The sequence below is a fragment of the Carex rostrata genome, chromosome 5, assembly GCF_964058835.1.
Source record: "Carex rostrata chromosome 5, lpCarRost1.2, whole genome shotgun sequence".
In the NCBI taxonomy this organism is placed as follows: domain Eukaryota; kingdom Viridiplantae; phylum Streptophyta; class Magnoliopsida; order Poales; family Cyperaceae; genus Carex; species Carex rostrata.
The window spans coordinates 13,470,308-13,480,796 of NC_135922.1; the positions used below are offsets into that span (position 1 = coordinate 13,470,308).

A 10,489-nucleotide genomic window follows, 5' to 3' on the forward strand; every position below is an offset into this window, starting at 1 on the left:
TTTTTATAAGTTTATTTGTAAGTTGTTTTATATATTCATTTTTCATCATTTTTTATGTTTTACTTTGTAGCAAATAAATTTGAAACCTTCAAAATTTTACATATACATGCATCACTCATGGATTACATGCATTTCAACAGTTTGAATTCGTCATTTAAAGCCGATCCGATATACTTTTGAAGTTGTGGTCACTAAACTCTTTTGGTGAGCACATCACAGCCTAATTTTGCTCATACTATGATAATGACTTACGTGACGTCAGCAATACAATTTGCATGAAAAACAAATATAGACTGTAAAATTTCCAAGTCTCTCCTTGACCATCACCGAATATAGACAAAAATAATTACGTATGTTCGCGGGACCATCAGTTTATGCATATGTTTGGATCCTCCTATAGATGCTGATTGGAGAGCGTATAAGAAAATCTGTGAGGTGTGGTGCCTGCTACAAGAAGGTGAATACAAATGCTCACAGATGGATAGAAGTAGAATTGGCGGGGCAGATTATCTTGCAATGCTAGGGAATTCGTTTCGTTGGGGGAAAGTTACACAGGACATTCATATCCTATGTTTAATCTCTAGCGTGTGTATTTTCTGTTTCTGTGGAGTTGATAGGGTATGCTTCAAATATTTTGTGTAGGGGCTGTATGAGATTGTAACCTCAAACATTTATATGTGTTAATGGAAAGCCTACGGCGTATGCGTACATAAAGTTTCTATGCAATTAAATTTCATAAAGTTTCCTGCCTTAATCCTGCCTTAATTATTGCGTTTGTAATTAATATGTCACCTATACATATAATATAAGAGAACCTAAAACGCTACTTATTAACGCACAATAAATGAAAAATAAATACTTTGTTAACGGGAGTTCATCCCGAATTTCACATCGTGTGCAGAAGGAATTCGGACCATCCGATTCGTATATGTGTGAATATTAGAGGACTATGTGCACAGACGTCAGTTGGATTGTCCCGAATTCTATTTGGATGGTCGAGATTCTAAACTCAAAATCTGAGTTAATACAGAGGATATGCACTTAGTTTATCCAGTGATGGATTGAGAGTAGTGTTATGACAATTGTGTGAACAGTAGTGTTATCACTTAGTTTAACCACTAATTAATATCTACAATTTTATATCACAATTATGTGAACAATAGCTCATAATAATGGATTGAGAGTAGTGTTATCACAGCCGGACCGGCAGTTAAAACGAAAAAACCCGGATTCGGATGTCATTCTGCGATGGTTCAATGAAGAACTTGAATATGCATTAAAATCCGTGAAAACAGGATTAATGATCAGATTAAAAAAAAAAAAAAGTGAACCGTTCCGTACGTGAAGATCCATTCTGCGTAGAGTCTCGCACTGCTTTATCTCTTCTTCTTCGTCTCCCTCTTCTCTCCAAAAGATTGGCTGCAAGACACATCTCGAAAGTTGATTTCTTTGGAGAAAATAAATGTTTCTCACAATTCTATTTCATAGCCAAAAAATATCGTTTGGTGCCTCAAAATTTGAGTTAAACTTTGTAATCGATTATTTTTCTTTACCTTAATTTTTAAAAATTGTAAATACAATTGTGTGTACTCATTTTTATTTTTTTTGTACTACTTTTATTTTTTAAGTTAGCAAATTGATTGTGCATAATGCGTTCATATGTAAGTAGAATTAATGTAGACTAAATCTTAAATCTTAATGTTGTTCGCAATTCATAAAAGTCATGTTTAGTTGTGGAGTAAAATTAATGCGGATTAAATTACTTACTCAATGTTATTCCTCATATTTAAATTTTGTTTGGTAGTTGAAGTTATAACTTAAATTAATCTACTTGAAGAAGCAAGATATTGAAAAATGTGTCTTTGTTTTTATAATAGTAAGTCATACAAGTGGAGTAAGTGTAGAATAAGTTAATCCATCTAGAAAAGTGAAGTTATTCCGAATTAAGTCTTTTCTTCTTCCTCTTATTTTACTTTTTATTTAACTACTTAAATGTGAAATAAGAGATTTACTCCAACTGTTACCCCACAACCAAACAAATGATCCAGCCCTATATAAAGAGCTCAGCCCACCAGTAGGACACAAAATAGCACAATGCATATTTCTCTTGTATTACTCATAATCTCACTTGCTACCCCAACCATTTGTATCCCTGGAGATATTCAGTTGGAGCTAACTCATGTTGACTACGGCCGTCAACTGACCAAGCTCGAGCTCGTCAAGCGGGCTGCACGCCGGAGCCAAGCAAGAGCCGCACTGTTAACATCCAAGCTTCGCAACTCAAACCCTCTTTCCAGAACCAACATTCCAGTCTATCCGTCGGGAGGTCTGGAGTACGTGCTAGAGCTAGCCATCGGCACCCCTCCCCGTCAATATCCTCTCTTGCTAGATACAGGCAGTGGCCTTATTTGGACCCAATGCAAACCATGCTCAAGTTGTCTCCCACAGCCATCCCCGCTCTTCGACCCATCCAAGTCGTCCACCTTCTCAGTGCTGCCATGCTATAACAAGCTGTGCCAAAGCCTTGACCAGAAAAATTGCACCAAAAACAAATGTATGTACTACTATGCTTATGCAGATCAGACAAGTACGTATGGAAGTTTTTCGAGTGAAACCTTCACATTTGGCACCAGTAGTGGGTTCAAGGTGCCCATTGCATTCGGATGTGGAAGTATAAATGGTGGGGATCTGAACAACAGCTCTGGTATAGCTGGCTTTTCTATGGCACCGATCTCCCTGGTGTCTCAGCTAGGTGCATCGGGTTTCTCATACTGTTTGACAGATAATATCAATAAGAGATCCCCTCTCAGGTTTGGTACCCAAGAGGAGATCTACCGAGGCATCAACGCACCAGTACAAACCAGTAAATTTCTCACTGGAAATAAATACTTTTACTTGATTGCCATGACCGGCATAACAGTTGGCACTAAACGACTAAGTATCCCCAAATCGGCGTTTAACAGTGGGACGTTGGTGGATTCAGGCACAACCTTTTCTCAACTACCGGAGGTTGCTTATAACAAACTAAAGGAGGCACTTTTGTCAGACATGAAATTGTCTGCGTCTAATGTAAGTGTTTTGCAGCTTGAATGTTTTTCATCACCATCGATCTTGCCATCTCGGGTGAAAGCGCCGAAAGTGATTCTACACTTTCAAGGCATAGATATGAATCTGCCACGCGAGAACTATATTTTCGATTTGGATAAGAAAGGTGTATTGTGTTTGTTGATGACGAAGACCGACGACTCATTTGGGATCTTAGGCAACACGCAACAAATCAACATGCAAGTAATGTATGACTTGAAAAATAAGAAGCTGGCGATTGCTCCAAATAAATGTTCTATGAAATGAAATCATTTGTGATGTTATGATATTAAAGCATGTAACTATATATAATGCATGCAGGACCAATAGTAGCCCAATAAAAGATGCTTGTATAATATTGATATATATATATATATATATATGGAGTGCAAATAAGAGAATATTTGTATGCATGATCATCTGGGGGATTGTAATCCTATTTAACTATATATCAATTATTGTTAGCTGATGTAATTTTTAATGTTCCTGTTAAATTTAATATGCGCTAATAAACTTTAAAAAAAAAATCAATTATTGTTAGAAATAATGAATCGTACAAAAAAATCAAGATCAGAATTATCATAGCAGCAAGTTGGTGTAATATTCTAGTTTTTGAAAACTTGAAAATATTATTTGATACGAAGTAAATCACATAATCAAATAAATTATTATTATATTGTAATTTGTTTAGACTCACCTTGAATTTTTAATGATTATATAGATTTCTTGTTAATCATGAAAATATTTTATTTATTCAACTTGTAACTAGAAAAAAAAATATTATCTTGAGAAATCAAGTTTTATTCTAAAAAGTATGGAGGAGTTAAGTACAGATTAACTTAATTAATTAATAATACATCTCTAACCGTACAAAATTTCTTTTGAATTGAAATATTTGTGAGATTTTAAATTCTTTGGTATTACTAAATTATTAATTGGTCATACCCTTCTTACCTATTCTTTGAAAAATAACAATAGTAATTTATTTCCTTAATTCTTATTGGGTCCTTCTAACCTTTGGAAAAAGGAAATAAACATAACCTTTTAATCTCTAATCCTTCTTTTTTTCTCGGTGGAGTTCTTGGTTTTCCCATCAAGTACCGACCTCCAACTTAGATAGGTATTGTACATGTTGTGCCTACTCTCGAATAATACAAATAGCTTGACTATGAACAACAAACTTGGCTTCGAGCTATGTTGTGTAAATAACAGGTGCGGATTTTAAGTTATTTCTAAATCCTTGTAATTAATTTTATTGTTGTTGTTTGTTTGTGGGTTTTATTGTTCGCTAGGTATTGTACGTTGTTTGTGTGATGACTGTGATTTGCTTGTGGATAGCTTCCTTATCAGTGTCAATTTGTTTGATTAATTTATAGTTAAGTTTAGATAAATTATCTGGTTACGGTTCAAATTTGCATGGCATGATTGTATTTATTTAGAAATTAGTGTATGACATAATACGAAGAAATTTGGCCAAAACATGAGTTAAAATTAAACGAAGTATTTGCATGATAAGAATCCATGACATTACATATGAAACATTAATTACCATATTTTATGAATTTTTTTATTTAGATATAATTTGATTGGAATCTTTTGAATAAAACCATGAGTTATATATTATATTACTGAAGCAGCAAATTAATAACAGAATTGCAACATGTTTATTAGGCGCAAGTTGGAATCAAAGCAGTAATTTTATATTAAACTTAAATTAATATAATGTAGAAGACTAGATGGCATTTGTGTATAATTAAAATTTATGAAATGTAAAATTTATTGAAGTATGAAGAATACAAGAGTCCGCAGTTAATAGCATAGTAAAAGATCTCGTCTCTATCAAGCCATATTTATAAAACTTGTTCGGGTCAGTTGATCAATTTATCATGTTAAAAAAATCTTGATGGAATTACATGTGGCTGAAAGAGAACATGAAATAATGCATGATTTGAGATTACGATTTATAGTTGAGGTGCAACTATAGGATTTAAATATAGAAAGGGATAAACATTATTAATTTCTAAGAAAGAACTATTTTTTATTTTTTTTGTAACGCAAGGTAATAATATCCTTCTCTATTGATATTGTATTAAATACAACAGATAACTAATATCAGAAAAATCTCATGTCCGTCAATACAACATTTAATTAACTAACATTGCTTAAGTACCAGGGACTACCAACGAGCAAGAATTCAGTAAAGTACCAGGGATTATCAGCGTGGCTCTACACTGGAATGACATTGTAATTTTTATTTCGGTTTTCATTTATTTCTGTTTTTTATATTTTCCTTGGGCTCAACAGTTGTGAGCTATTTTTTAAACCTATTAGTAAACCCAGGTCTCCCATGAAGACCTAAACTTTTAATGAATCAATATATTAAATAGGGGCCCGATCCCTATTCTTCTTCGGAAAAAAAAAATCAGTTAAGTTCAAGTTATAATATAGACAATCAGATTTGCATGCGCTCCAATGAGTTGCACTATTTTATACAATTTTTTTAAAGAGGCATATATTATATACAACAGGTTAGGAATCCGAACTCATAATCTGTTCACTTCTTGGAGTTGGTAGAAATTAATAAAATAGCCCACAATAAAGATTTTATTTTATTTTTTCTGTGGTGCACTAAAAAGAAAATCGAAAGAATAAAATATTAGCACCGAAAGGACTAATAGATACCAAAATAATAATAATAATAATAATAATAATAAGGAGGGCTAGTACAAACAAAAAGGGTATTTGTATCATACCATTCCAATCTTGAAGACTTAAAAAGGTATATGTGGCCTGGGTCAGTCAACGAAAACTTGATGGAATTAGAAATGGCAGCTAATGAACAAAAAATAATATATGGCTGGAGATTACGATTAATGGCTTCTTCTGAATTTTATATATCAGGTGATGGAACTACATGTGGCTGGAAATATATTTTCAGAATATATTTCCATTCAAATTGTTGAAATTAATTATGTACGTATGATGATATATATACACACACTTTTTGATAATGACTTCCGTTAGGTCGTCAATTCAAATCAAATGAAAAACAAATAACGACATGTTCTATGTCTCCTCCATTATCAAAATAAACAAAAATTAGTTATCCATGTGTCCGTCAGTAATCAGGAACGGATCTATGTATAGTCCATGATTGCTCAGTTATCCCATAATTTCAAAAAAATTAATCATGTAGATTTGAATGTGAAGAATGTGTTGTAGACTTCCTATCTAATTTTGATATTTTATGGCATGCTATACTTGTATTAATTATCTCCTTTTGTAGTGTTATTATTCAAAAAAATATAGGTCATTTTATTCTAACTTCTTTATGTATGTTTTTTTTTTTTTTTTATCAATCTTTTCTGTATTTATTCATTGCAAAAATACTGAAGTACGTGTTGATAAATGCAAAAGTCGGAAACATTTATATGTGAATTTAAGCATGAAAGCATAGTAGTTATGGAATTACATATAATAACTAAAGAAATAATTTACATATAGCAAATTTAAGTTTCATGTTATCGACATTGGGACTCAATTTGGATGTAGCCGTTGTAGAGTCGTTTGTGTTTGTCAAAGGCTCGAAGAATCAGAATGAAGGAATTGGGCCGTCAGATGGACCTGTCTGGCCTGTGGGCTGCACATTGGTAGAGTCGAGCAGAATAGATATGGGTTGCTGGCAACCGAAACAAGGAAGGTGCCAAATAGACCTGCTAATGAGCAAAGTTCAGCTCAAAACTTGATCCAGCTCGCCATATTTAGTTCGGATTCAGCTCGGTATTGAACAGAAAAGCCCAGCTCACTTGAGTGAGTTGGAGCCTTCAGCTCGGCTCAAACTAGGCTCATAACTCGCGAGCTCAATCCCATGAGAAATCTCCACAAACTCACATAAACTAACGTTTAAATTATCATTGAACCTATGCAGAGGCTAAATTAACAAGCATAACAAATTTCAGAGAACCGGATAAATTATAAAACTCACATAAAAGGTCAATACATAGTCAGGTCTGACCCAACAGCGGCAGGTTCAGCCTGCTCCGTGTATTTTTGTTTTCAAGTAAAGAATAGTTTTTGCAATTTGTACCCAAGAAGCTGATCTATAATATAAATTTTTAATATTCTGAAACACAGATCGAAGCTTGAGAATCAAACTGAATAATTCAAAATTTAAACAAAAGTTCAACCACAAATTGTTTTCACCATCACTATCATTCAGCTTGTTTGCAACGCAAATTTGAGATATTGTTTAAAGTACTTCCCATTCATTGAGTTGTCCGTGTGGTCGATTGAACGGTTCGATCGATTTGAAGGATATTGTCAAAAATAATAATAGGACTGTCAAAAAATAATAATAAAACAACTTAAGAATACAAGACTCCCATGAATCTCCCTTCCCTCCCTTATTTTTTTTATTTTTTTTCTTTCTTGGTTGAATTACACAGCTCTTAATGCCTATTTATCAATTCAGAAATATTTCGTATATCATGCTAAATATGAAAACCAATCCTTAGAATTAATGATAAATAATCAAATACTATCTATTATCTATTTCACTAGATATCATTGATATCTTTCAATTTCTTCTTTCCTTCTTTTGAGTAGATATAGATCATTTAAAGGATTCGGCTTGATCCCCAAGTTATGCTGGAACCGAGTGTAATCTTAACACTCCCCCTCACGAGGGTACGTAAATGTCTACCATTCTGATCTTCTCCAGCATTTTATTCAAATGATTTAGTTGCTACCGCCTTGGTTAAAACATGGGCCACCTGTTCTGTTGATCTAATAAAGGGAAGAGAAATAACGTGAGAATCAAGTTTTTCTTTAATAAAGTGTCTGTCTACCTCTATATGTTTTCTCCTGTCATGTTGCACTGGATTATGTGAAATGTCAATTGCAGCCTTATTGTCACAATACAACTTCATCTCATTTTTTGTTCCCAGTTCTAATTCATTGATCAATTTTCGTAGCCATAATAGTTCGCAAATCCCTTTCACCATGCCTCTAAATTTGGCTTCAGCACTAGATAAGGCGACCACATTCTGTTTCTTACTTCTCCATGTTACCAAGTTTCCCCCAACGAAAGTAAAGTAACCCGATGTTGATTTCCTATCTATGATATTTTCTGCCCAATCTGCATCTGTATATCCTTCAATATTTGTATGTCCATTCTTCTCAAATTTGATTCCTTTACCGGGTGTCCCCTTCAGATATCGTAAGATACGTGTGACAGCTCCCATGTGATCTTCACTTGGATTATGCATGAATTGACTTACTATTCCCACTGCATAAGCTATGTCAGGTCTAGTATATGATAGATATATTAATTTTCCAACTAATCTTTGGTATTTTTTTTTTCGTAGGACATTGGTCAGGACAAATCTCAAACTTCACATTTTGTTCCATTGGGGTACTAACCGGTTTACAATCTAACATTCTAGTTTTGGCCAAGAGATCAAGAACATATTTTCTTTGAGAGAGAAATATACATTTTTTTATCGTGATACTTCAATCCCAAGAAAGTATTTTAGACCTCCCAAATTTTTCATTTCAAATTCTTTTGACAACTTCATTTGAAGCTTCTCAATTTCAACTTTGTCATCGCCTGTTATAATCATATCATCTACATAGATAATGAGAATTGCAATTTTACCTTCAGTCCTTTTAAAGAACATAGTGTGATCAGAATCTCCTTGATTGTACCCATAGTTTTTCATAGCCTTGCAGAACCTCCCAAACCATGTTCTTGGTGACTGTTTCAAGCCATACAATGTCTTTTCTAATTTACACACTTTGTTTTCTGATCCAATATGGTTATAACCAGGAGGCAGCTCCATATAAATTTATTCTTCCAAGTCTCCATGAAGAAATGTATTTTTGACATCAAATTGATGTAATGGCCAGTCAAAGTTAGCTGCAAGGGACAATAAAACTCGAACCGAATTTAATTTTGCAACCGGAGAAAAAGTTTTCTGGAAGTCAACCCCATAGGTTTGTGTATACCCTTTTGCCACTAACCTAGCTTTATATCTTTCAATTTTTCCCTCTGGATTGTACTTGATTGTATACACCCATTTACAACCAACTGTTATTTTTCTTGGTGGTAAATCAACTATTTTCCATGTATAATTTTTTTCTAGGGCTTCCATTTCTATAGTTATTGCTCTAGTCCATTCTTTACTTTTAAGGGCATCCTCAACTTCTTCGGGTATGGCGATAAAAGATAGTTGGTCTGCAAAATTCTTTAATGGTTGTGGCAATTTTTCGGTTGAGGTGTAGTTTGCAATTGGATATGTTATTTCTTTACTCGTCCCATCTTCCGGGATGTATCTTTTTGGTGGTTTGCCACGATTAACACGTGCAGGATATCCAGGCTGGGTTTCAGAAGAACATACCTCGTTGTTATCCTCTCGTGGTATTGCCTCAGTAAGATCTATCCATGGCTTAATTCCATTTGGTGAATGACCCGACTGATGTGTTTCTCCTGAATTTTGTTGCTCAGAACTTTCATCATTTTTTCGAACCCGAGTCAACTACTACTGGACCTGAGTTATTTGCTGGATCTATACCTGAATTAGCTGCTGCTTGACCCGAATCAACTGCTGGGCCTATACCTGAATCCACTGCTGCTAGACCCGAATCAGCTGCTGCTGGACCCAAATCATTTGTTGGGTCTGGACCCGAATCAGCTGCTAGGCCTGGACCTAAATCAGCTGCTAGGCCTGGACCTAAATCAGCTGCTAGACCTGGATCAGATAAAAAAGTTAGATCAAAGTCCAGTTCATCATGACTGCTGCCCTCCTGAATCGGATCTTGGATTTTGTTAAAAAATGACTCATTTTCTAAAAAAGTAACATCCATGGTAGTATAGAATTTTCTAGTACATGGATTATAGCATTTATAACATTTCTGATTTGCTCCCATTCCTAGAAAAACACATTTTTCAGTCCTAGGTTCTAACTTTGTGCGAAATGATTTTTGTATATGGATATAAGCAACACACCCAAATATTTTTGGAGGCAAATTTAAGACAGGTGGTATGGTCACATGAGATGATAGGACTTGAATGGGGGTTTTATAATCATTTGCACTTGTGGGTGTAGGATTTGAGAGGTATACAGCAAATGAAAGGGCATTATCCCAAAACATAGGAGGTACTTTATTTTCAAGTAGTAATGATCGGGTCATTTCAAGGAGATGTTTGTTTTTTCGTTCGCCAATGCCGTTTTGCTGAGGTGTTCCTACACATGTTGTCTCATGAATAATCTCATTTTCTCTAAAAAAAATTTGTACCCTCTGGTTCAAGTATCATGTCCCATTATCGCTCCTTATGATTTTTATTTCTTTTCCAAATTGAGTCTTTACCAATTTATGAAAATCTTGAATAACTTTAGAAACCTTA

At 34.2% G+C, this 10,489-nt stretch overlaps 1 pseudogene; it reads left to right on the forward strand.

The window, feature by feature from the left end:
• Nucleotides 1–2,079: 2,079 nt before the first annotated feature.
• Nucleotides 2,080–3,413, forward strand: LOC144554741 (aspartic proteinase nepenthesin-2 pseudogene; annotated as a pseudogene).
• The last annotated feature ends 7,076 nt before the right edge of the window (nucleotides 3,414–10,489 follow it).